Source organism: Schistocerca serialis, chromosome 2 (genome assembly GCF_023864345.2).
Source record: "Schistocerca serialis cubense isolate TAMUIC-IGC-003099 chromosome 2, iqSchSeri2.2, whole genome shotgun sequence".
Classification (NCBI taxonomy): Eukaryota; Metazoa; Arthropoda; class Insecta; order Orthoptera; family Acrididae; genus Schistocerca; species Schistocerca serialis.
Window position 1 is genome coordinate 879,100,146 of NC_064639.1, and position 27,409 is coordinate 879,127,554.

Here is a 27,409-nt window from a genome sequence, read left to right on the forward strand (position 1 = left end):
GGCTATGTGGAATGTTAATATCGAGTATCTGAGTCACTTCGAAGTATAATGCAGTTACTGGTCCAGAATAACAATGTATACCTTCATTTCTGAAATACCTTCGTGGTACGAGGAGGGCGGAAGGAGGGATAGTAATTTACTTCAAATGTACTGGTAGTTTGTTTGTTATTTATTAGATGCTTAGTTTTCTTGACATAGATAATTACATGTCTTTCTATCGTTTTTCCCTCTGAAATTTGTATGTAATGCATGATCTCATTTACATCACTCGCATGCAGGATCTGCTCTGTGCGTACAAGTTATGAATGGAGGAACGTCGCATCTGCATTTGACGCAGCCGTCGATGCCGACCAGAAGCTCATCGCCAGTGTTCAGTCTGTGGTCTCCGAAAGAGCACTGACCACCTGCAGTGTAACAGAAAGCAAAGTGTATTCCCGTTTGCCATTTATACATATGTAGTTGGTCTTGCCACATCTACACAAATGCAAACACACACACACACACACACACACACACACACACACACACACACAACAGGTAGCACTAGAAACATAGTCATAGATCCAAAATACTCGATACAAACTGATTATGGAAGCTGGAGATACCAACACTGCCGATGCAGGTGTCAGATGAAATTCCTTCTCCTGGATTGGGTATTCCTCTCTTTGAAACAACCAATTTATTTAATTATTTTGTGAATAGCTAATTTCGCCCCCTTAGGCATTATAAAGCAAAATCACAGCAAAAAATTTAAGATGTTGACCACACCACCAGTATTTCCATTTTAAATAGTTACACTAACGTATTGCAATGTCTTGTGTGATGTCATAGTAACAAAACCGACATAACGATTGCATTGTTTTCTCATTTTACAAATCTATTCAACGTCTGCGTTAATAAGATACACAGACTGAGCACATAACTACAGTACTACGGTTGTGCGAAATCATTATGAGGAACGCTACCACATGCTAGTCCCTCAACACGCATATTTGGAGTATATTTGCTGTATGGGTTTCAACATTTTCTTTTTACTGTGTCATAATAACAGATAATAACAATAAGAATAATAATAAAATAAAGTGATTACTTAAAAATAAAGCAAACTATCCAGGAAAATGACTTTCCTCGAGAAATTCATACCGACTGTTACCCACAGATACAGAAGACTGTTGACAGAGATATTGTTGATTTTGAGTTATTTATCTTGCATGCTACTGATTTTTATTAGTGGTGTTCACAGGATATGAAAGAAATCAGTTTTACCAAGTCTATTCTTTTGTCTAGTAATTACAAACCTGAAACGTATGCTTGACAGAGTAGGGTAGAATTTACCGTTACCGTTACAAATCACAAGGAATTTTTCATAACAGCTTTCCTCACACTGACAGATTTAAGAAATGCACAATGAATCTTTCCACTTAAAGTATGTTAAGTAGGGTATTGTAGAGCGATAGTAGCTCCACCGCACTTCGATGCTGAACTGACGGCCGAAGGTCTTACATTGGCATGGGAAACACATGACATGACACATATGGGTTGACTATATGGAGGAGCAAGATCCTTTGGTAGCAGTAGTCTCATATGCAGCAATATCAGAAAAATGTCTGCGTTATAAGCAAAAATACTCCCACGACAAAATATTTCGATAGTTCAGCACATCTACATCTACATGATTACTCTGCTATTTATAATAAAGTGCCTGGCAAAGCCTTCAGGCTATCTCTCTACCGTTCCACTCTCGAAAGGCGCACCGGAAAGACGATCACTTAAATGTTTCTGTGCGAGCCCTCATTCCTCTTATTTTATCGTGATGATCGTTTCTCCCTACGTAGGTGGGTGCTAACAGAATGTTTTCGCAATTGGAGGAGAAAACTGGTGATTGAAATTTCATGAGAAGATCCCGTCACAACGAAAAACGCCTTTGTTTTAATAATTGCCACTCCAGTTCAAGTATCATGTCTGTGGCACTATCTCTCCTCTTTCGCAATAATACAAGACAAGCTGTCCTTTTTTTAATTTTTTGATGTGTCCATCAGAGGTGCGGATCCCACACCACACAGCAGTAACCAGGATAGGGCGGACAAGCGTGGTGTAAGCAGTCTCTTTAGTAGATCTGTTGTACCTTCTAAGTGTTCTGGCAATGAGTCCTAGTTTTTGGTTTGCTTTACCCACAACATTATCTGTGTGATCGTTCCAATTCAGTAACTCGTCAGTTAATAGAATGAAACAGCCAATCACAATCTTGACTATGTTCAAACTCATCTGAATGATGTATATTTTGTATACACTTCAAAAGTATCTGAACAAATGGAATTTTGCTTTAATTATTACCATGATCAGAAGTATTAGGAAACTCTGAACTTTCTGTAAATTTGTGCTATGTTCAAAAGCATCCCAACGACTTGAATACAATGTGTCCTGTGTCCAAACGTAGCAAATGACCTGAAATTTGGTAATTGGCACAATGTTCAAAAGTTCGTGTAAGCTACTGCCGTGTTCATAACTATCCAAACAATCCAAATTTAGCATAAATTTTGCTTTGACATAGGGATGTACTATGTAATTTGTTAAAATGTTTCAATAAGATTGTGAAATACGGCACAGTTTGTTATAATTTCACTTACTAATGGTGATGTATTTCACACAATTTCGCTGTAACTTGTTGAAGTGTGGACAACTGCGTTACAATTTTGGTGTAACATCATGATTTATAGGCTAATGTGCTAGAATTTTGCTATTACATGAATATTTGGGCGCAATTTTTTTTATAATTTTGCTGTAACGTGAATAACTATGGGACAATTTGTTATAGTTTTTCTCTAATATGACTATATATGCTGGGTGATGGGTCATGTAGTCTCCACTGCACCATTACATCAGTTAGCATTATCATCAGACGGTGACAAGCTGCTGGGTGACACTCTAGCATGAAGTCACTATAGTGTGTGACTGGCTCTGATATTGACTTGGATTGAACCAACACACGTTTTTGACAAATAATACAGACAATTTTGGTATGGGAGTAAACAGCATCATTCCTATATCTAAACTGACAGTATTGTTGTCAAAAACTTCATTTAGTTTGCTGCAGATGTCGAACTATTCTCATTGATGAACGTGAAGAATATCAGAATCCAATAATCTCATACGGTTTAGGGTTCCAGAGCATAGAATACAGACGAATGAGTGATTGATGAATCTTGTCTGTGAGAAGCTAGGGCTGGTAGGTGACACTGCATGTCACTGACAGACGTCAGAGAGTGGGACATAACACGCTACGATCTACAAAGCCTGGACCTGTAGTAACGAAGTTTGTGTCCCAAAGCAAAACATCTGAAATCTTCAGAGAGAAGAAGAAACTCCAGAAGTCACACCTGGTGGATATGAGAGGATCTCGTCTCTCAAAGATAGACATTTTGTACAATGCAATTTCGAGATACGGGCCACAAAACGTACAGGCAAATTTTCCGAAAATGGAAAAAAGATCAGTTAGTACCGCAAATAAACTCGAAAGGCTCTGATTTAGGACAGAAGAACATGTAAACTCGTTCTGCTAGAAGTTTGTATGTTTACATGGTTGTAGTAGATATTAGTTAGCCATAACTTAACTAATGTGTTAATTTTGTTTTGAACATATGTATCTACATGACTACTCTGCATCTAAAACCAGGCAGAGGGTTCTTCAGATTACCTTCAGACTATTTATCTACTGGTCCCCTCTGTAACCGAGTATGGGAAAAAGAAACACTTAAATCTTTCTATACATATCTTATTTCTCTGATTTTGATGTGATGATCATTTCTCCCTATGTGGGTTGACGACAAAAAAATATTTTTACGTTCAGAGAAGAAAGCTAACAACTGAAATTTCGTGAAAATATCACCACAACAAAGAATGCCTATGGTTTAATTACTGCCATCCCGACTAGCTTATCAAGACCTGGCTCAAACCAAGTATTCCCTAAAGTTTGTTAATGCTAAATGGCTCTAGCTTTCTAAGACATGACAGACGTAACAGATTTGGGGTTGGGGTGTGAGAATAAATATGCTCTAATTTATCACTACTTTGCTACACAACTCTTACAGTAATAAAGATAAACAAATGGAATATATGTTTATAGAGATCAAATCCTTCAATCGAAAGTGTGTGATAGGAATCTTCTACACACTTCCTACTGTAGGATAGTTGACCTGCTTCGAAACTGCACTTTCATGTCTAGAGTAGACATGTGAGCATATCATTATAGCTGGTGATACTAACATGATTTTTTTACAAGAACCTCGTTCCAGTGTGCAATTTAAGCAGATGCTTTCTTCTTCAAATGTATCGCTTCTTCAGCTTGCTCTCAGACATCATATGAACAGTAGTCACACTTTCATAGATATATTTGCATAAAAATCCTCAAAGAGAGTAATTTATACCTTTAAAATATCTGTGCCTGGCATGCCCTCCCATGACATAGTTTTTAAGCCTCACTCATTAGAGTGTCCCAGAAAGAAAGCGCGACTGAGTCCATGCCGACACTTCCAAAGCCATAAGCCATCTGAACCTGCTACGTAGGCGCTGAAAACACAAGGGTGCTTCAAATGAAACCTTAAAAGTACTATAACAGTTAAATTGTAAAAATGAACAAAAAATTTACATGTCATTTTTCGACGTGATGTCCCTGATGTTGAATGCACGTATTCCACAACTTCAGAAATGCGTAGATACCATGACGAAAGAATTCTTTTGTTCATGTGTGTAGCCAGTCGTGCACTGTGGTTTTCACCTCTTAGTCACTTCTGAACTGTATGGCTCCAACTGCTTTTTTGAGTGTACTGAGCAGATGAATGTCACTAGTCTCAACAGTCTTACGGGCGTTGTCATGTTGTGGCAGTACTTCTGACGACAGAAGTACTCGCCGTTTACTCCTGATTGCATGACTATGTTGGTTTTTCAGCATGTTTGAATAAGAAGTGCTGGTTACTATCGTTCCCCTATCCATGTAATGCTTTGCTGTATAATTACTCCATTTGCGTCCCAGAGGAGAATAAGCATGGCTTTTCCAACAGACAGTTTCGTGTGGAATTTATTAGGTTTTCGCGATCAGCTGTGATGCCATTCCCTGCTTGACCTTTTCATTCCAGAATAGTGATCGTGGTCCCAACTCTTATCGCCAGCAACAATTTTTCCCAGTTCTGCATCACTTGCTATGTGGGAATAACGCAAAATTTCTTCTCAGGCGTCGACGTGATGGTTTTTCAACTATGCATCACCTGACACCGGTACACATTTTTCAGACAGGTTATCGGAGTGCAGTTCATCCTGAACAATATCCTACGCTGACGGTGCATGTTGACAGTGGTGTGGCCATATTGTTGAGGACGATACTACATTATCTTGCGTTTGTTGCATCACTCCTACCACATGTCCGTCACTTTCTGGACCTCCAGGAACACTACTGCCCCATCACACAACCCTCCGATATTTTATGTGACTTTTAAGGTTATCATTTGAATCGCTCTTGTAGTTTGGAGTCGTCTTCTATTTGCTTATCAGACCTGAAAGAGAAACTTCATGGATTTACTAACAAACGTACTCCCCCAAAGACCGGGAAAATAGTAATTCAACCTGCGTATTTGATAACTGGTCGATTAAAAAAGCTTATGAATCTCAGAAACGCTGCACATATGGCATACAAATTATGCTATACATATGAAAATCACATTGATTATAGGCAGATGCGAAACAGAGTCAGTCCAGATACGACAAATGCGAAACTCTGGCATGCCCATACATTAACCTACAACATAAATACACTAGGTTTCCTATGGAAGATCTTATTGTCCCAGTTGAAAAACTGAAACGGTACTTCGTATTATGTACAACCACAACTGAACTGCCAACGAAACAGAACCTCACTGATTACTTGATGGGGATAAAGTCCGCGGCTCGTGGTCTTGCGGTAGCGTTCTCGCTTCCCGTGCACGGGGTCCCGGGTTCGATTCCCGGCGGGGTCAGGGATATTCTCTGCCTCGAGATGACTGGGTGTCTGGTATGTCTTTCGTCATCATTTCATCCTCATTCACTCGCAAGTCACCGTAGTGGCGTTAAAGAACTTGTGGAGCGGCGGCCGAACCGCCCCGCGAGGGGTCTCCCGGCCACCAATTCCATACGCTCGTTATTATTATTATGGGGATAGACGACTGTAACCACGGAGAACTCTATCCAAAGCACGTTAGTTGCGACATCGACAATAACGTCTTCATGCTTATTACATCAGCATCTACTGAACAGTCAAAATGATAAAGTTTATTATTGGCTCTGTCCACTATAGCAAATATCTTCAGCCACTCTTTAACCACTAGTGTTCTCCCTGAGGCCTCGAAACACGTATTACTTAAGGTGCTACAATCTTTTCATTATACGTCAATGATGTGTCATAAATTTCGTATTACTGCTAACACCACATGTAAGCTGATGACCTCCTATTGCTTCCAAGCACAAAACCAAAGTACCTAGAGACAGCTATCGAGAATCTCAGTAGTGATCTGTGTACACTACCAAAATGGGCCCAGAATACAGGGTTAAAGCTCAACCTATCCAAACCCCAAGCAGTACCGGTTGATCATTCTACGTTCATTAGCCAGAGATACAGGGTATCCTTGCCATCTTTAATCCTAAAGGGGACATTCATCAACCTATCCTGTCCGCAAAAAGACTGCGAATAATAAAAGATGAAAATCTAAACTGGATTAATGGGCAAGAAGCTATCAGCATCTCTCTGTGCCCTACAAAAGTAGCAAAAGCTCTTTCGTCTTAACCTGAAAAATAAAATTGTATAAACACTTATACTTTCAATGATCGATTACAGCAATATTATCCTGCAAGGTCCCTCAGGAATTCTTCCTGCCCCTGGAACTGGTTATGTATGTCAGTGTTTGACATACCTGTCATCTTCGACTCTTTGATCATACAGGGTGGCGCACGACAAGTCACCCGATTGAATTTTGATCCTTCAAGTATACTATTGGGACATTAGCGTTCAAATTTTACGGTCAATTTCGTGCAGTTCGTAGAAATTACGCCAGATGTCGTTGCGAGTTCATCGCTTCCGTTGTGAGTCCGCCCTTTCAGTTTGCCGCGATGGCGGACAAAGGACGGTTGACCGTCGAACAAAAGACGAAGACTGTGTTACTTTTCGCGGCGGCAAACAGCGTTACATTGACACAAGGTTCCGTTCTCATTTCGGCACACGGTGGGCTCCCAGCCCACAGACAATACTCAGATTACATAAAAAATTCGAAGGTACTGCATCTGTTTTGGAGTGTCAGCGGGCACATGCACGTATCGTATGTTCGCCGCAAAACATTGGAGCAGTTCGAGTGGCTCTGACTCGTAGTCGGAGCAAATCAACAAGAAGAGCCAGGGCCGAATTGGGAATTTCACGCCGATCTGTACAAAGAATTATTCAACCCGACCTTCGCTTGCATCCATGCGACTGCGGCGCATAAGCTTACTGCGAGAGATAAGGAGCGGAGACTGCAGTTTGCAAGGTGGGCAATCGAGCAAGACCAAGAGGCAGTGCTACACAACACAACGTTTTCTGACGAAGCTTACTTTTACGTAACGGTGTTGTGAACAAACAGAACGTTCGATTTAGGGCACGTGAACCTCCGCGAATAATCCACACGGAAGACACCTACGGGCAGAAAGTGTGCGTATAGGTCGCGATATCAAGGCCACGGAATTGTCGGTCCGTTCTTTTTCGATGCTACAGTAACCGGTGAACGCTATTTACACATGCGGCGAAACAAGTTCTTTCCTCAACTCACGGTCTCATGTCTTCCACTGCAGACACAACGGTTCTTTCTGCATGGAGCGCTCGCCATACTTCCAACTTTTTGTTTGATTTCCTACGCGAGAAACTTGGTTAAGGTTTTGTCAAACAGATTTCCAGAACGTTATGCAGGAGAAGGAATGTGGCCGCCCCACAGTCCGTACATTAACCCATATGACTTATTCCTTTCGGGGTTCCTTATAGAGAAGGTGTACCACAGAAAACCCGAAAATGCAGTGCAGCTTAGGACCATCATTGTGGAGTTATTCCACGCCATTCAAGAAGATTTGTAACGGAGAGTCAACACAAATGCACGTGTGAGACTTGAAGAAGTTGCAAACTAAAACGGCAGTCATATTGAACATGTGATTCATTAGGTTGTATTTCCAAGCTGTATTCCTTACTTCTACATCAATAAATTACAAATCTCGTCAACAACAAATGTGTAATGCATGGTCACTTATCGTGCGCCACCCTGTATTTCACCAACACAATCGCTGCTACCCTGGCTGCATACAGAGAAGTGCAGAGATTTCGATACCCTTTATCGTTCCTACTATCTTACCAACGTAAAAGTTGTTCCTCACATCTTTCCTCGACCTTAACCCTGTTGTCTGAACATCATGGGATGAGCACCCATTACCTCCAGAGCAAAATCCTTTCTGTCCCACTCCATCGTCCAGCCACTTTCTCGAAGTACTTCTCAGCAGAGGGGACCTGACTCGGGAATAACCTACCGCATTGTATCAGAGGTGGATCATATCCACATCTTCGGAAAACATTTAATGAAGTATCTAATGAAGCAACAATAAGGATTACCGTTGTGCTTGTACACATTCAGTACGCCTGTACAGACTTCTTTTCATTCAGATCTCCATCATTTGCCAGTATTCGTAGGTGGTGCAGTCTCATTAAATTTTGTTCCCCCAGAACTCGCTGTATGAGAAAGCATCTTTTTCTGCACCTATAAATTCTTATTTATATTTACCACTTTTATTATTGTCATTATTGTCTTTATTATTATTATTATTATTATTATCAGTATTACTGGCAACAACAACAGTGGGAGAAGTACTGCCAACATTAAGTGTATTACTTGACAGCCAGTGCTATTTATACGCATTGTTTCCACAGACTGTCAATTTATTTTACACTGAAGTGCCAAGGAACTGGTATAGGGATGCGTATTAAAATACAGAGATACGTTAGCAGGCAGAATACAGGGCTGCGGTCGGCAACGCCTATATAAGGCAACAAGTGACTGGCGCAGTTGTTACGTCAGTTACTGCTGCCACAATAGCAGGTTATCAAGATTTAAGTGAGTTTGAACGTGGTGTTATAGTCGGCGCACGAGCGATGGGACCAAGCATCTCGGAGGTAGCGATGAAGTGGGGATTTTCCCGTACGACCATTCATAAGTGTACCGTCAATATCATGGAACCTGGTGAAACAACAAATCTACAACATCGCTGCCACCAGAAAAGGATTTGGCAAGAATGAGAACAACGACGACTGAAGAGAATCGTTCAACGTGACAAAAGTGCCACTCTTCCACAAATTGCTGCAGATTTCAATGCTGGGCCATCAACAAGTGTGAGCGTGCGAACCATTCAATGAAGCATCATCGATATGAGGTTTCGGAGCCGAAGGATCACTCGTGTACCCTTGATGACGGCACGACACAAACCTTTACGCCTTGCCTGAGCCCGTCAACACAGACACTGGACTATTGATGACTGGAAACAGGTTGCCTGATCCGACGAGTCGCGTTTCAAATTGTATCGAGCAGATGGACGTGTACGGGTATGGAGACCACCTCACGAAACCATGGACCTTGCATCTCAGTAGGGAACTGTAAAACTGGTGGAGGCCCTTTAATGGCGTGGGGCGTGTGCAGTTGGAGTCATATGGGCCCCTGATACGTCTAGATACTACTCTGACAGGTGAGATGTCACTAAGCAGCCTGTCTGATCACCTGCATCCATTCATGTCCTTTGTGCATTCCGACGTGTTTGGGCACTTCCAGGAGGACAGTGCGACACCCCACACGACCATAATTTCTACAGAGTGTCTCCAGAAACACTCTTCCAAGTTTAAACACTTCCGCTGGTCCCAAACCCCATAGAAATGGGAATTATTGAGCATATCTGGGATGCATTGCAACGTGCTGTTCAGAAGGGGTCTCCACCCCCTCGTTCTCTTACGGATTTATGGACAGCCCTGCAGGATTCATGGTGTCAGCTCCCTCCAGCACTACTTCAGACGTTACTCGAGTCCATGCCGCGTCGTGTTGCAGCACTTCTGCGTGCTCGCGGGGGGCCCTTCACGATATTAGGAAGGTGTACGAGTTTCTTTGGCTCTTCAGTGTAGTACTAACTGTCATATTAAAATTTTTTATCTTAGCTAACTAAGACGTAAAAAGAGTGTATATGTGATACCTGGTCCAATGCAAGTGAGAGCCTTGTGGGCCTAGTCAGAGTCGGATTGATAATTAAGGAAATAAACACTATATTTTGAGCTACATACCTCAGTATTTGTTCTACTTTACTCCAATCAGGACGTGCTCTAACTCCCTCAGCAGACATATTATTTTATCTCCTTCACACATTGCCTAGATTATATCATATAATGGCATTCAGATTAATGAGTGATCTGCATCCAGAGGAACATGTGTATCAGGTTTCTAAAAAGTCATACAAGTTCAGACTTGGCAAAGCTGCTGACAAATCATACAACTGCTCTCCTTGCATCAAACTCCCACGATTCATTTACACAACTCAGTTAATTTGTATACTTTCGAATACGGTCAGGGTGCTAGCTACATACTAAGTGGCTGTCTCATGTTAATGGGAGGCGAAATACTACACTGTGACTCGACGTAACACTTCAGTGGCCTTTAAAACACTGTACTGTAGCTGGGGGAGTGAAATTTATGTATTGGGGATGTGGGTAATGCTGTGTGCACGCATGTGATGTGAAGTTTTCCGATTACGCAGAACTTTTAAAGACTAAACTTCATACCATGTTACTGGTTACAGAGAATTTCGGCCCTGCATTTGCGCAAGCAGGACGTTTGTCGTCATGTGTTTGCCCTGCAGATGTATAACCTTCAGGCAACGGTTAGCATCAAAGTAGTTACAGCCCTACTGCTGTAAGATATCAGTGTGCTACCTCGCGCAATTACACAATCATAAATAATACTTGTAACAGAAGTAACTTTTGTAGCGACGCGCGGTTGCTACACTGTGTCCAAATATCTTGAGAAGTAAACAAAAGAGTTTTTTCGAAAAGGAGAGGTCTCTAACTTTCCAAAATCTATAAATATTTTCACACGTGTACTCGGAATAAGACTTGAAGTATCAACTAGGATCAAAATGTCATTTTCTTCACGAATACGATGCTTTCATTGTTTGCTATTTTCATTTCCACTAATGTCTTTATGTTGAATAATATTTTTGCAGCTTCTTATAAAAGAAACAATTCATTGAGCATAAATTAAAACACTGGAGGAAGAAGGCAAACTGGTTTCCAGTGTCTTGTCGTCGATGATGTAAGTAGCGGTGGAACTGGAGTGGGGCTTGTTGCAAAAGAATCCGCCTGTGCCCTTAAGGAACCGTCCTCATGCTTGCCTAAGGCAATTTAGAGAAATCGTGTCAAACCCAAATGTGAAAGGGTGGAAGGGAATGTGAATTATCGTCTCGAAGCGAACGTGTCCCTTCACTCGATAAATTACAAGAACTCAGTACTGTACCAGAAAATGTAGATCAAATTAAAAACAGTCACCAGGAGTTGTCTTTTTTGAAGGATACCTGCGGAAAATGTCGCCAGTAGACACACAGTTGCCTGATTACTTACTCGTCTGAATAAATTATGGAGAATGATTGCAACGTAGTGTCTACATGATGATGAAGATGTTTGGTTTGTGGGGGGCTCAACTGCGTGGTTATCGGCGCCAGTACAAATTCCCAACGGTCGCTCAGTCCAGTCTCGCCACGTTCATAAATGATGATAAAACGATGAGGACAACACAAACATCCAGTCATCTCGAGGCGGGTGAAAATACCTTACCCCACCGGGAATCTAACCCGGGACCCCGAACTCAGGAAGAGAGAACGCCTCCGCCAGACCACTTTTTTTTTCATTTTGTTCGATATTGTTCGTTGCATTTGGTCTGGGCCGACGTCACAAGACATCCGTTCAAGTTGATCGCTGATCTTTGACTCATTTGTTTTATTACACAGAGCATGCAGCCCTCTGACCGAACACGCTGAGCCACCGTGCCGGCAGACGACGAGCTGCGGACGTTGTGTCTACACGCACAGTGGTTGAGGCATTGTACGCCCTTTCGGGTGCACATCGGTTCATATCTCCGTCCAGTCATTTACAATTAAGTTTCTTTGGTAGTCCTAAATCGCTTAAGATGAATGACAGGAGGGCTACTTCATAAAGAGTTACCAGTCATCCATGTCTGAGAGTAGGTCACTGCACAGGATGATCTAAACAGTCTTGCAGTTCTACACACAAACCGTGTATGTTCACTGGAAGTTCTTTGGAGGCTTTACTGTTCATTTAGTCTTCTCAGAGAGATTGCAACACTACAATGGCACCTCGTGTATTTTACAGCCACTTTATTCAATGACTTTAAATCCATTTTTTTTGTAACTATGTGTACTTAGCAGTCTCGTCAGGATTTAGTGTTTATGAAACTGTAATATGATGCTAGAAGAAAAGGTGGTAATTAATTATGTCAAAGCTTTGTAGTACACGCGCTGGTGATGTCAAGGAAATCTATAGTCTACGGAGACCAAAGAACATCTTTTAACGTAGCAATAGCATCGTTGGCACGGCGTGCGCAGTCGTAGTAGGGAAGACGAATAAGAGTGTTGTGAATCATCACTGGTGGAATACTAACGTGAAGTGTTGGCGCGCTAATGCCAAATGGACAGTTCTCTGGAGTCGGGTTCGTAAAATGTGGGAAGGCAAAATATATAAATGAGTGAGCACTTGTATGAGCGCAGTACATGGTTATAAAAAGATCTGATAATTAAAGAAGATTATTGTGTCGCCCACATTTATTCAAGTTGCTTGCTAACAGAAGAGCCGAATGACTATAACAGATACCATAAAAAGCGTTTTATCGCACCAGAAATAACATATTGTATTGTAAGATCAAAACAATTACCTTGTAGTTCAGAATAAGGCTTGCCGGTGTAGTTAATTTTTTTAACGTTGTAATATAATTTAGTCAAATCATAAACATAGTGACTGAAGCTAATTGACCCAAGTCATTAACCATCAGCAGGGTCCCTTCCTATTAAGAAAACTTTCGAGAAAATCACAAGTTAAAGGAGTAATTGAAAGAAGATAACGTCAATAAATTTTGCAGTTAACATTCATTCAGATAATTATTGGATTCAGAGGCAGTAGTAGTTATAGTTCTTCTTGCAGTGTTGCACTACTCCTATAGACAATATGTTGTTGTTGTGGTCTTCAGTCCTGAGACTGGTTTGATGCAGCTCTCCATGCTACTCCATCCTGTGCAAGTTTCTTCATCTCCCAGTACTTACTGCAACCTACATCCTTCTGAATCTGCTTAGTGTATTCATCTCTTGGTCTCCCTCTACGATTTTTACCCTCCACGCTGCCCTCCAATGCTAAATTTGTGATCCCTTGATGCCTCAGAACATGTCCTACCAAACGGTCCCTTCTTCTTGTCAAGTTGTGCCACAAACTCCTCTTCTCCCCAATTCTATTCAATACCTCCTCATTAGTTATGTGATCTACCCATCTAATCTTCAGCATTCTTCTGTAGCACTACATTTCGAAAGCTTCTATTCTCTTCTTGTCCAAACTACTTACCGTCCATGTTTCACTTCCATACATGGCTACACTCCATACAAATACTTTCAGAAACGACTTCCTGACACTTAAATCTATACTCGACGTTAACAAATTTCTCTTCTTCAGAAACGCTTTCCTTGCCATTGCCAGTATACATTTTATATCCTCTGTACTTAGACCATCATCAGTTATTTTGATCCCCAAATAGCAAAACTCCTTTACCACTTTAAGTGTCTCATTTCCTAAATTAATTCTCTCAGCATCACCCGACTTAATTCGACTACATTCCATTATCCTCGTTTTGCTTCTGTTGATGTTCATCTTATATCCTCCTTACAAGACACTGTCCATTACGTTCAGCTGCTCTTCCAGGTCCTTTGCTGTATCTGATAGAATGACAGTGTCATCGGCGAACCTCAATGGTTTTATTTCTTCTCCATGGATTTTAATACCTACTCCGAATTTTTCTTTTGTTTCCTTTACTGCTTGCTCAATATACAGAGTGAATAACATCGAGGAGAGACTACAACCCTGTCTCACTCCCTTCCCAACCACTGCTTCCCTTTCATGTCCCTCGACTCTTATATCTGCCATCTGGTTTCTGTATAAATTATAAGTAGCCTTTCGCTCCCTGAGTTTTACCCATGCCACATTTTGAATTTGAATAAGTCAAACCGAAAGTTAGTTAAACGCGATTTATATTTCACTGACAAAAGTATGTCAACGCTTTTGTAGCCACAGTAATTTTATGTTCTGTTTCACAATTAATTGGATGTGCTTATATCTTCGTAACGTTGACATTGCCAATACGTTTTTGCTGTAGATGAAATCATTTACAATTTTAATTTGAGAAGTAGCTATTAAGGAACAGCATTTAATGCTTTTGCAAATTTTCAAGCAGAGAGCATTCCCGTGAGTTCTGTAATTCAGTAAACTTTAAACAAAACTTTGCTGATCATTACCTGTAACTGTTGTTCATAACTCTAAATAATATCAGTGTATTTATCAAATTAAAATAATTTTGTTCATATTACACGTGGGTTTAACATCGAAGTTCCTGCGTGTGTATTTTGTTCAGTTGCTGCATTGTTAACCCCTCGCAGGTATCACGTGATTTCTAACTCACGTCAGTCATTACCCAAATTTAGCTTTTGCTCGTTTTTGTGATGGCTACCATAATTTTCTGCAATCTAAATCTATTCAATCATTTGATTATTCAAAATTATTACTATTTACAGTGAATAATTAACTTATTAACATTTCTATATTTCGATCGTTCTTGTACTTAATAGAAACCAGTGCGGTAACGATAGGGATATAAATATCTGTATTTGTTCGTTACAAAATCTTCTTCGGACATAATTGCCAACATTCATGTACATGCGTTATAAAATCTTTTATACATCGGAGAGTAAAGGAACTTTATAGATCCTTCGACCGTTATAGAGTGCGGAAATAAACAGCACAAATTTCATCTGGTGGATGGGCCATTAGTGCGCCATGATTAAATATTAAGCACTAACTTCAGGATCCAACTGGTGTATTCCAAAAGGAAAGTCTTAGTTAAAAGTGTAGACGTGGCTACTAGGTTCAGCATTTAGTGATTACTAGTTGTAGTGGCAAAGAGAAGTGATGCACTGGGACAGTAATGTATAACACGACATACGTTCATAGGTGACGTTTCGTCATCTTTTGCTCGAATTCACACGGATTTCTTTGCCGTTTCTGTTCATTGTTATCATTGTGCACGCAAGATTGTGGTATTTCGCGAAGTGGGAGCTGGTTAGCTGCAGCTAGTCGTGTAACCAATCGTCCCACCTCTGATGAGTTGGGGCCAGCGACATAAACATCTCTTTAGTTGCCATCCACAGCATGCTAGTCATTTGTCCGAGAACTTCGTGGGTGAGTTTTTGCTGACGCAACATCGTGGCCATTAGCCTTTATCGTTGGAAAGAGCGGGGGTAAACGATTGGATTTTCGGAAGGTAGCGTGCAGCGGACTCTTGCAGCTGCCATCTGCCTTTCAGAGATCGTTGCTGAATTGGGTAATGTTGCTGCGTTTTCACGAAAGCAGCTTTCGTTTTCACAAAGCTCAGTGGTTTTTTAATGTCGCGGCCACGAGACTTTACTTATTATATTTAATTTGGATTCGTATTCTGGATATGGATTCTCGAGGTAGCACATGTCTCATGGACAAGTGCTACCAGTTGTAACTGTGTAAGCCGTCAAGACCGTGACAACTATCCCTCCAACCGTTTTACCCCACATTAACGTAATTCTAAATTGGTTATCGATAAATAGACTTTGTATTAGTTGAAATACGGTACTTGTGGGCCCACGTGGTAACGACTAGGTTTTGTTTCCTCGAGAATCCGATAACTCATTTCCTGAACTATAGCATCGCCGATTTGCTTTGAGAATATATATGCAATTATAGACAGGCTACTGAGATTGTCTTTTTTATGAGTACTAATGATGAAGATACTTCTAAACTGATCCATTGAAATAAATCTATATTTTAAACAGTGATAATGTGTTCCTTTTTGCCCAATATTATCGTGTATTTCCAAGGGGTACAAAAACATAGAAGCGCACTAAGAGGTCAGAAAGTGTGCTGTGTTTAGGTATTGGAACTAGTGCCTGATGAAATTCATTGCTATGATAATACAAGTTGTCACATGATTAGACAAGGTACTAATAGGGTTCTTATAATACTTCATTGCTTCCGTATCACATTATACTTTGGCCTAGTTTAATTAGAATCAGTATTACAGTCACATTGCTTGAATAATCCATGCAACACTCTATTATGCCCTCCACCCAATGTTATACAAATACTACAAAAGCACGATTCGAAGCATTACGGTCAGTGTTAAAAGAGAGGGACTGACCTTCATTCTCTGTTGTAGTCTCCGAATGTCTCACCACGCTGTCATCGGTTGAAGCTGTAAAAAAGAAGATCCAATAATAAATTTAATACACTGACACATATAAGAATGGTTTTCGATAGAGCTCTAAATTTTAATTAAACGAATTTGGGTTCCTGATGAAACTGTTCGTTCTGAATTGAAAAAGAAAAATTGAAGCTGATTAGCTAAAGTTCTGGCAAGATGTCTGCATTTTTTCTTTTGCTTTCTCATCGAAAGTTCATACATGCGCTATGATCCACATGACTACAGAAATATGCTGGATACATCAGCTCACTTTTGACGCTCCATGGCAGTTACAGGATTGTTCTCATAAGTATCAAGTATACAATCCGACGTCGCAAGCAGATGATGGAGAGATAGAACGGGTAATTCAGTACGCAAAGGGAGACGAAAATCTAATAGTAATGGGGTCTGCAATGCGTTTGTAGGGGAGTAAGTACAGAAACGAATTACGGAAAAATATGGGCTTGGTAGGAGGAGTGATACGGGAGAAAGACTAACTGATTTCTGCAATAAATTTCAGCTAGTAGTAGCCAACATTCTGTTCAAGAATCGAAGGGGAGAAAGTACACTTTGAAAGGGCCAGACAGAAAGGGGGACAAAAAAAGTATACTAGCACAGGCAAAGGGGACATGCCGACGAAGGGAAATCCATCGGTATGAAACATAGCCCTTCATTTGAGGAAGAAATTTCTGAGAATCAACGTTTAGAGCACAGCATTGTGTGGTAGTGAAATTTGGATTGCGGGGAAACCGAAACGAAAGAGAATCGAAGCATGTGAGATGTGGTGCTACAGAATAAAGTTGAGAATTATCTGAATTGATAAAATAATGAATGAGGAGGCTCTGCGCAGAATCGGCGAGGAAAAGAAAATATGGAAGATAGTGTCAAGAAAAAGTTAAAGCACGACAGGACATTTGTTAAGGCCTCAGGGAATAACTTCGATGGTTCTAGACGGAGCTGTAGAGCGTAAAATCCGTAGAGAAAGACAGAAATTGGAATACAACCAGCAAACAACTGAGGATGTAGATTACAATTGCTACTCTGAGATGAAAAGGAAAATGCTGGCAACGAAGCGGAATTCCTGGCGAACCGCTTCAAACCAGTTAGAAAACTGATGATTAAAAAAAATTACGACAGTTATAATCTTTTGAAGAAGGGCAATATATCCCCGAAATCGACAACGAAATAAAATTTATTTTGTGCAACTGGTGGCTTATGTAAGACATTGGTTTCATGTTGTAAGCACGTTTCCTGCTACACAGCTGTTTCCACATATTTGATAGACGTTTCTCACTATCATTTGGTTAAAAAAAAATGGCTCTGAGCACTATGGGACTCAACATCTTAGGTCATAAGTCCCCTAGAACTTAGAACTACTTAAACCTAACTAACCTAAGGACATCACACACACATATGCCCGAGACAGGATTCGAACCTGCGACCGTAGCAGCCTCGCGGTTCTGGACTGCAGCGCCAGAACCGCACGGCCACCGCAGCCGGCCACTATCATTTGGCATACGTAACATTAAACCTGAAGAATAATTGAGCATATTATATTCATTAGAATGGTGCTTAAAACAAAATAGTTTTTCTTTTACGGAGAACTATTAAAAGAAATCAGATTGTCGGACAAACGACTCATCGCTAATATCTTGCTAGCACAAATTTCCTGTACAAGTGATGATCTAAATTTCATAGAACTGAACCACTGGAAAAACATGTAATGTATTGGTACATATATATTGAAGAAATCTTTCGTACGTGAAAAAGTGTCTGTTAGGTACCACCCGAAGTTCTTGGATATTATGGGCCAGTGGCGGCATGAGATGAAGACCAGTATCGAGTTATGAGGTTCCACCTTTAATTTCATAGATATCAATCTGCAGATACAAAGCAGGAAACACAAATCTAAAATTTACAGTAAATTCTCCTGTACTGACACTTTCGAAGCAGCTTCCTCTCGACATGCAGTGGCTTACAAACATGCTGCATTACACCACACTAAAGCCTTTTTCCTTTCTAACCCCGTACCCCAAGGAGACTATGGCCAGGAACATATCAAAACAAAAACAATAGCTACAAGCACTGAACTGAAATCCCAGATTACTGACAACATTCTGAATAAAAGACAAGAATCAAGCCTGATTCCTACGGTACCCAGTGATACTGACATAGCAAAACGAAAATGGTGCGATTTACTTTTTATACGTAATATTTCTGATACGACAAAAAACTACTTTAAGGAAAAATATTTGTGCTTTTATGTATCCCAATGACATTAGGTAGATGTTTTTCAGTTCAAAGTTAAATACTCTACCATCGTTTAAAGTGGGGTTTATAAAATGACACGCCAAGAGTGTGATATATGACAGACTAGGCGGTCAGTCTGTAGCATGCTCGTGGAACCCCACAGGAGCTGGAAATTAAGGAATCTTCATCCATTGTTAAAGATAACGTTGGTCAAAAGCACAAGAATTTAATAAATGTAGAAATCCTAGACATAGGAGGGAAGGGTGAAAAGTTGACTATCTCAGAAAGTAAAAAACAGATGCGTGTATCCCGGCTCTTAGTACTGAAGGAGTACACTCATTTCAGTTATTCAATCCTTTTATACAACGGTGCAGATTTTAGAAAGTAGATTTAGAAAATGGTAACATCATTAATTAAAAAATAGTAGCTGCTGTGAACATAATTCTATTCCAGCCTATGTTCGGCAGTAGTGACGCCTGATGAACGTCATTTGGCTGCAGATAATTGATTTCTCTGTTTCGTAGGAAAATTTGACAACAGAGACCCCTTTCATTGTGGAAGTCCTGAAGCAATATATTGATGAGTGCTTGGGTCCCACCTTTTGAATCAGTAACGTACTGGAAAACGGGCTTAGAATATGAAATCTGTGTCGTACGAAATTAAGTTTTGTGAATCAAGGTGAAACGTGTTTCGTTTACTTCATGAAATATCTACATTTAATTAGAAGTTTTTTTGGAAATTTGTGGTAAGGTCATCGGTCCCTAAGCTTACAAACTACTTAATCTAACTTCAGCTAACTTATGCTAAGGAATACACACACCCATGCCCGAGGGAGGACTCGAACCTCCGACGGGGGGAGTTGCGCGAACCGTGACAACGCGCCCTAGACCACTCGACTACCCGGCGCAGCGATCAGAAGTTTACAAGTTATTTAACAGAAATTATATGTGTGAAAAGGTTTGAGAACTTCTTTCACCCTAGGGGCATTTCATCACTTGTAACTCTAGGATATACAACACAGTTGCAAATTTGCTCACAGATCTTTCAGGAGAAATCAGGCAGATCTCTTACGAAATGTGGAACTTGTTTTATGCTAGCAATTTATACTCTCATATTAAGTGGACTGAAGCGACAAGGTGCTGCTACGCAGTATCGACGAGGACAAGAATATGTGAAAAACACTGACTAGAAGAAGGAACAGGGTGACGAGTCATGTGTTACAACGTGAAAGAATAACTTCCCTGGTTCTAGAGGTAGGTGTTGACCGTAAAAATTATATGGGAGAATATCGAGTAGAGAATACATCATACGGTTAATTGTGGACATTGGGTGCAAGAGGTACTCTGAGATGAAGAGATGAGTACAGGAGACAAGCTGTGGTGGCCCGCATCAAGCCAGTCCAAGACTGAAGCCAAAATACCAGACCTTTTCGGGTAATGACAGTGATATATATAGAAATCGACTTCGATTCTGCAGACAACAATGATATTGTAAAATTGTTTGTGAGAGACGCTATTACGCCTAAGAAAGAAGTAACATCAGAAAATTATAATTAAATGGAAGGACACATGTAGGCGATCGACAGTTGCTGCAGGGCCTAACAGTTAAGCCACGGCATGAATAAATATGTTGCAATGTGTAGACATAGACGTAAGTAACAATTACTCTTACATCACTCAGTTTGAGATCTGTCGCTAGATACAGTAACAACCGCAATATACTTTAAATGGTGTCACAAATAAAATTAGTTATCGCGAAATCAACCGTCAGTCAGAGAATATTGATGGGCCTCTACGGAAATGCAACTCCCAACAAAGAAAAAGCCTAAAATGAACACTCGAGTGACTGATTGATGAATAGACCTACGCCTTCATTACCAAGATGGGCTAACAGAAAAACTATGCTTTTCGACACGAGTTCATTTAGTAAGTACGAGAGCATCACGGAAATGTTGACTGAATTATGAAGTGTAGACTCTACAATAGCGTAATTGTACATTATGAAGAGGTCTATTGTTAACATTCATAGTAATTATATTCCAAGAAGAGGACAGTAACTGCAAAACGTCCATGAGAGGGAAAGTCGGAAAAATCTGAGCTCATATGCAGTGTTACGCACAGCAGGAAAAAGGAATCATCATTCGAGAACATGACAGGAGAGCTAGAAACGGATTGTACATCAAATGTACTTTGCTCCGTATAAAGTAAGATAGCTCATATAAGTCTAGGTGTACCCCACATCTACCTCTTCCGACTTATCTCCACAGAGAATGTTAAGGTTGATAAGCTGTAGTTTTATCTTGGAATACAGCTGTTGTCTCACATACGCGCCACGTTATTAGGCTACACATTGCGCCAGGACATCATAACGGCAGATTCAAGACCACCATCCTCTCTGAGTCTTAATAGTTTATATCGTCCAATAATGTATTTGAACATTAAAACTTTTTACGTGATTTTATATAACAGTTGAAAAATAAGACTTATCGTGATGTTAATACTGCTGTTGTGTAATAATGGTGCTGATGGTGCATGAAAATGATTATGATGGAGGTGTAATGGAAAGTATAACTATGCAATTCCATGGAACATGAGGTGGCGACTGAAGGCCATTGAGCCGCAGGGAGGAGAGTTGAAAGGTGCAATGAGGTGGAATGTTGCAATTAGGACTGGAAAAAAGGGTACATTTCGGGACGGAATTCGTTGTTGGATACTGACAGCTGGTTCATGAAGGAGCACGGATGTACTGGTACAGCAGGACTCTGGGAATGGTGCTTAGTGCATGGAATACTACGTGCCGGAAATGAGTTTTTCCGAATGTGCTCCAACAAAAGAAGGTGTAGAAAGTCGATGAGGTGGAATAGGATGCGCTTTGGGGAAGGTAGGCGGATGTGGAAGGTGAGGTGGAGTGCAAGCATTTGCCCGATTTGAAGGGGTATGTGGAATTTAGAGAAGGTGGAGATCCAGGCAGTGTTAGCATAAGCTAGAATGCGAAGAATGAGTAATTTACAGGTGAAGATAATGGCAGAAGTATTTAAAAGTCAAGTACAGTGTGTTAGTAATTTTAGTCGGTTTTGTGCTTTTCTGTTGGCTGACAAGAAGTGTACTTTCTATGTTAGCTTTTTAAGGAGGTTTACACCTAATTAACTTCGTGTTAGTCATTGCGAAAGGTTGGTTGTTAATGGAGAAGTATGAAACTGGACAAGAGAAAGCAGAGTGGTGCGACCAAACATGGTGGCAGAGCTATTCTGTGCATTTACTTAAATCGTATTACGTGACTCGATGATGAGACTCAAGTGGCGTTGGAGGAAGAAATGAGAGAGTGGTAAGGGGTGGTGAGTAATAAGGTAACGGGTGTTGTCAGAGTATTGCAGGAGGTACGAGGGAGGGGTGGGGGGAAGGGGGGAGGCTTCTGGGAATACCTGCGGTGTACAGCACAGTCTGAGGTGGGAGCGTTGGGGGTGGGGATGCGTGGCTTGTGGCACATGTGCAGCTGTGGTTGATAACGAAGACCTACCCCGTCCCACTGTTGATTAATGCACTACATATACACCATGCATGTGTAAAGATCATGGTGACACACAGACCGTGACCACAGGTGGGAAATGACATCACTGGTGGAATGTAATCTCAGCTGTCCTTCGAGCTTCAGCTGTGGCCATCAATGTGTTGCCATATCCGTTCACAGTGATTCGTGGAAATAAGGTTCTACGGATTATGCAACAAATAAAAGAAAAGCTAGGGTTTTTCGGGCGTATTCTGTTCTTTATCGACTACCTGGAGTTCGGCTTTTGCTGACGGTGCCCAGTTTATATGCTCTGTGGTATATTCGTTTTTCTACGGACACTTTCCTTAGGTGAGCAAGTTCTTAAGGAAAATTACCTGCATCCGAGAATTTGTGAGTCAACCCAACTAACTGAAAAATAACGAATGCAACCACGAATGAAAGATAACAGTATGTAAACTTGGTAATCTGCTATAGTGGGTTCACAGGCTCAAGTATAGCAAACAATTTGACGCCAGTCCTTTCATTGGATAGTTGCTGCCCTCTGCAACACTGAACTGATTGGTTGCAAAAGTTTTGTGTCAACACTGTGGAGACCGATGCCTTTGAATTTGTTTGTCTGTCACCACCAAAACGTTGGATACACCTAAATTTTTATATCAAAATAACCGCGAAACATTTTCAGTGATCATTCTATCATGCAGATATATTGCCTCTTTTATCATCACTGACTCATTAAACAAGGAATCTTATCTCCAAACGAATATTAAGTGCCATTTTAATCTTATTGGTTAGTTTTTAGTTGAAGTAATTACGGTAAACTGAGTAGTAATACTTACGACAGTGAAATCTGGAAGCACAACAGTTATCGCCCTCACGGAATACCGGCGCACATCCCCTTAGTTCAGAAGCCCTGTGAGCCAGGGAGTACTCACACGTCTGTCTCTTGCACCAAGGTCCATCCAAGGTTCCTGCAAAAGTGGAGCGTCCGTAAAACTGTTGCAAATTTAATGACGCAGGAAAAAATATTTTAAACTGAAAGACTTTCCTTATTAGCAATAAATGCAAGTTCAACTCACTTCCTTCTGAAATGCCTCGTGTTCATTTCATCTGTTGTGAAAGTTTATTTGAGTAAAGACATGCTCAGATAATTTAGTTAGGAAATTAAAGTTTTTGTATTGGTACAATGATGTTTAGTTTTCGCCGTTCACAATCACTGAATTCCGTGATGCAGAAATTACTATTCCCTTTTTGACTTCAGCTGAATATTCTGCTGTTTACAGAATTCAGCCACACTCTACACAGCTGTTAGGTAGTGCTTACTAAACTTTGAAATGATGCATTCTTCTTCTTCTTCTTCTTCTGCGCTCTACATCTCATGATGAGACTTGGCCTCTTCGACTATCTCCTTCCGTTTATCATGGTCTCTTGCACATTTTGCAGTTACTGTAGCGCGTCTTCCGATGGTCTTCTATGACTCCGTCCTCCCGTCTAGTTTTCAATCTGCCACGTCCTCTCTGTCATCTGGCTTTCCTTGTAAACTGTTTTTTGGTGTTTCTGTATCACTCGTCCGTGGCACGCACCAAGCCCATCTCAGCCTAGATGACTTCACAGTTCTTCTAATAGGTTGCTCTTTGTAGATGGCTTTCAACGCATGGTTGTATCTCCTCTTCCATCTTTGTCTTTCGGAAATTGGGTCTATGATTCTCCTGATTATCTTTCTCTCGAATGCATCCAGCGATTCAGAATTCTTTGCTGTCAGAGACCAGGTTTTGGAGGTGTGTTTAAGCACTAATCTGATCAGTGTTTTATACATTGTTAGTTTAGTGGTACTAGTCAGGATCCTAGAACGCAGAGAAGCTTTGTTAAGGCGAAATGAGCTTTATTGGCTGCAATTAGTCTCTGCTTTATTTTATATGAGGTATAATTTAGCCTGATTACAACCGAACCCAGGTTCTTGAAATGACTGACTCTCTCAAAGGTATAAATGACTACCCATCGTTATTTCGGCCGGCATTTTCTCCCTGTACGTTTCCCCAGGAGCTAGGTATTTTGTATTCTGCTGAAAATGAAATGAAATGTCGTGTGGAGAGGGCCTCCCGGAGGGTAGACCTGATCGCCTGGTGCAAGTCTTCTGTTTTGAGGAGAAGCCACTTCTGCGACTTGCGCGTCGATGAGGATGAAATGATGACGAGGAAGACGACACAGACACCCATGCCTTAAGCGGTGACAATCTCCAACCCAACCAGGAGTCGTACCTGGGCCCCCGGCATGACAAGCTGGAGCGCTGTCCACTCAGCTACGGTGGCAGAATGTTTTCTGCTGATTGACATTTAGTCCTATATTCCTGCCAGCCTGTTCAAGTACAATGAATGTTTCTTCCATTCCCTTGCTACCATGTCGCTTAGGCCAGTATCTGCACAGATTTATAAAAAATCGTTCCCTTATTCAAGATATTTGCTTCTCTCATCACCTTCTCCAAGGCGGCGTTGAATAGGAGGTATGCTAGCTAATCACCTTGCTGTACTCCGTTTTGACTCTCCAAATTATTTTGTACATTTTCCCAGTTGTTATGCAACTTTGCATTTCTCTCATTGTCTTCTTTACTACCTTTATCAGTACTTTTGGAATGCCCAATTCATCTTGAGTATGATATAGTTGCTCTCTGTCTATACTATTACTCTGCTTTAAAATCAATAAAAAGATGAAATTCCTTTGTTTTATATCTGGTTGATAGTTGACTTACTGGGGATAAATCCACACTTGTACGGCCTCGTTTCCCTCACTGTTATTGGAAGCAGTCCATCGTACAGTATGTTAGAGAGGATTTTATATCCCAGATTAAGCAGTGTGATCCCCCTACAGTTATCGCATTTCATCTGGTCTCCTTTCTCATACATAGGGTATATAATTGCCTCTTTCGAAGTTTGAGGCATTTCGTTTTCTTTCCATATTAGATTAACCAGTTTCAGGTTGTTCATCTCCAATTCAGTGTCTTCTTGCTTAAAAAGTTCTACCGGAATGCCTTCCGTTCCTGTCGTCTTGTTGTTCTTTAATTTCCTCATTGCTGTTCTCACATCTTCTAAGTTAAGTATGTCAGTACCGTTCTTCCTCCTGTACTTCTGTTGAGTTCCTTGGTAGTACTGGTCTCGGACTAAGCAGTTTATCAAAGTAGCGACAGCACCTCTCACATATCTCCTTCTCTTCACTTATAATTTCGCTGTTCTCATCTTTTATTAAACTTGTTCTGCCTCCAAAAGGTTTCCATGCCTTATTCACCTTTCTATAAAATTTCCTTGCCTCGTATGCACTTCTCAGAAGCTCCATTTCTTCAGTATTTGCTTTAATCTACTCACTCTGCTTCCTTTGGTGGGTCCTTTATTTAATTCGTTTTTCTTTATAGCCTTCCACTGTTTTCTTCGTTCAGTGTCGTTGTAATGAACTTCTGTGTGCTTAATGTTTTTTTCATTTGTTACTGTTTCACATCAGATATCGAACTACGAAGTTCTTGTTTGCCTTACGCTTGCTACTGTCTGAACTGTCTTTTTTATCTTTTCCCATTGATCCTCAATGTTGTTAAATTCTCCAGCGTTTTCAAGGTTCAAAAATGGTTCAAATGGGACTTAACTGCTGAGTCATCAGTCCCCTAGAACTTAGAACTACTTAAACCTAACTAACCTGAGGACATCACACACATCCATGCCCGAGGCAGGATTCGAACCTGTGACCGTAGCGGTCGTGCGGATCCAGACTGTAGCGCCTAGAACCGCTCGTCCACAACGGCCGGCGCGTTTCCAAGGGCCTGAATTATTCTCTCCTGGTATCGTTCCCTTGCTTCCTGTGAATCTAAAGCTGCGATGTCATATTTCTGTGTCTTGGGCCAGGTTCCTTTCACTGCGTTAGGTATTGCTGCTCTCACCCATGTACAAACTAGGAAGTGATCCGTGTCTCTATCTAAAACTCTTAAGCTCCCTACATCCAGTAAGTCTGACTTGTACCTTGCATCAATTAGTATATGGTCATTCTGATTTATTGTGTTTCCATCTGGTGCAACCCGTGCTCCCTTATGTATTTCCTTGTGTGGGAACAAACACAAATTTTCATACATTTATGTTCAAAAATGCTCGCCTAATGAAATATTTCCATAAAACTTTTCATCCCCTGTCTCACCATCATAGAGGTTGAGTTTCCAAAAACTGTGAATCACGTATTTTTTTGTGGTAACCGAGAAGTCAAATACCGAATTTCTAGATATAGTTTTAAAAATACCTTAGTACTTCTTTAATAATGGTTTATTTTAAAAAATAAAAAAAAATTGAACCCAATACTTCACCACAATTCAGGTTAAATTTCTAAAAACACTGACACGTGTATTTCTTTATTTCTTACAGGGAGACGAAATACCAATTCCCGTAGGCCTACCTTCTAAACCGCCTTCATATTGACGTATTTTCAAAGCACGTTTCATTTCCTATTTCGCCCCATTAGGGTGTAATTTTGAAACATCTCTTCTTCAACAACCCTTACAGTAGAACATAAACACAAATTGCACTATACTACTATACTATATACTATAACGAGTAATTTTTAAATTGAATTACTAACGTGTATGCAGATAAAACTTGTCAAAAAAGCATAAGTTTGTGAGAAGAATCTGGCTACCAACAAAGAGGAAGACAAACTCTTATAGAACTTCTTGAAACAAAATCAACATTCAACATCCACAGCACATACTGTTGTACCATTTATATATGGACTGGCTACATCTAATTAATCTGTAGGTCATCGATACCATTGTGGATGGCACGTCTGTCGGAAGGCGGTCATTCACTTACCGTCAAATCCCTCTTTGCAGACGCATTTCTTGCACTCAAAATAAGTTCCATCTATGCGTTGGTCTTCGCGGTATGTCTTCTCATTATATGGACACTCGGCCAAATCCCGGGGATTCTCGACATCGTTTACTGTAAAAGAAATTATTATTTATTTTAAGACAAAAATACAGTAATGTTTCTCAGTGGAATTAAAGGAAACCAAATTTTCGTGGTGTGGTTACG

The 27,409-nt window shown here is 40.6% G+C and overlaps 1 long non-coding RNA gene across 1 annotated transcript; it reads right to left on the minus strand.

Moving 5' to 3' along the window:
• Positions 1-224: 224 nt before the first annotated feature.
• Positions 225-27,311, minus strand: LOC126456103 (uncharacterized). The gene is made up of 4 exons (XR_007585365.1): positions 27,188-27,311; positions 23,192-23,323; positions 16,557-16,610; positions 225-404 (listed from the first exon to the last, which is right to left on the minus strand). It is a non-coding gene; the product is annotated as an uncharacterized LOC126456103 (long non-coding RNA).
• Positions 27,312-27,409: the final 98 nt, after the last annotated feature.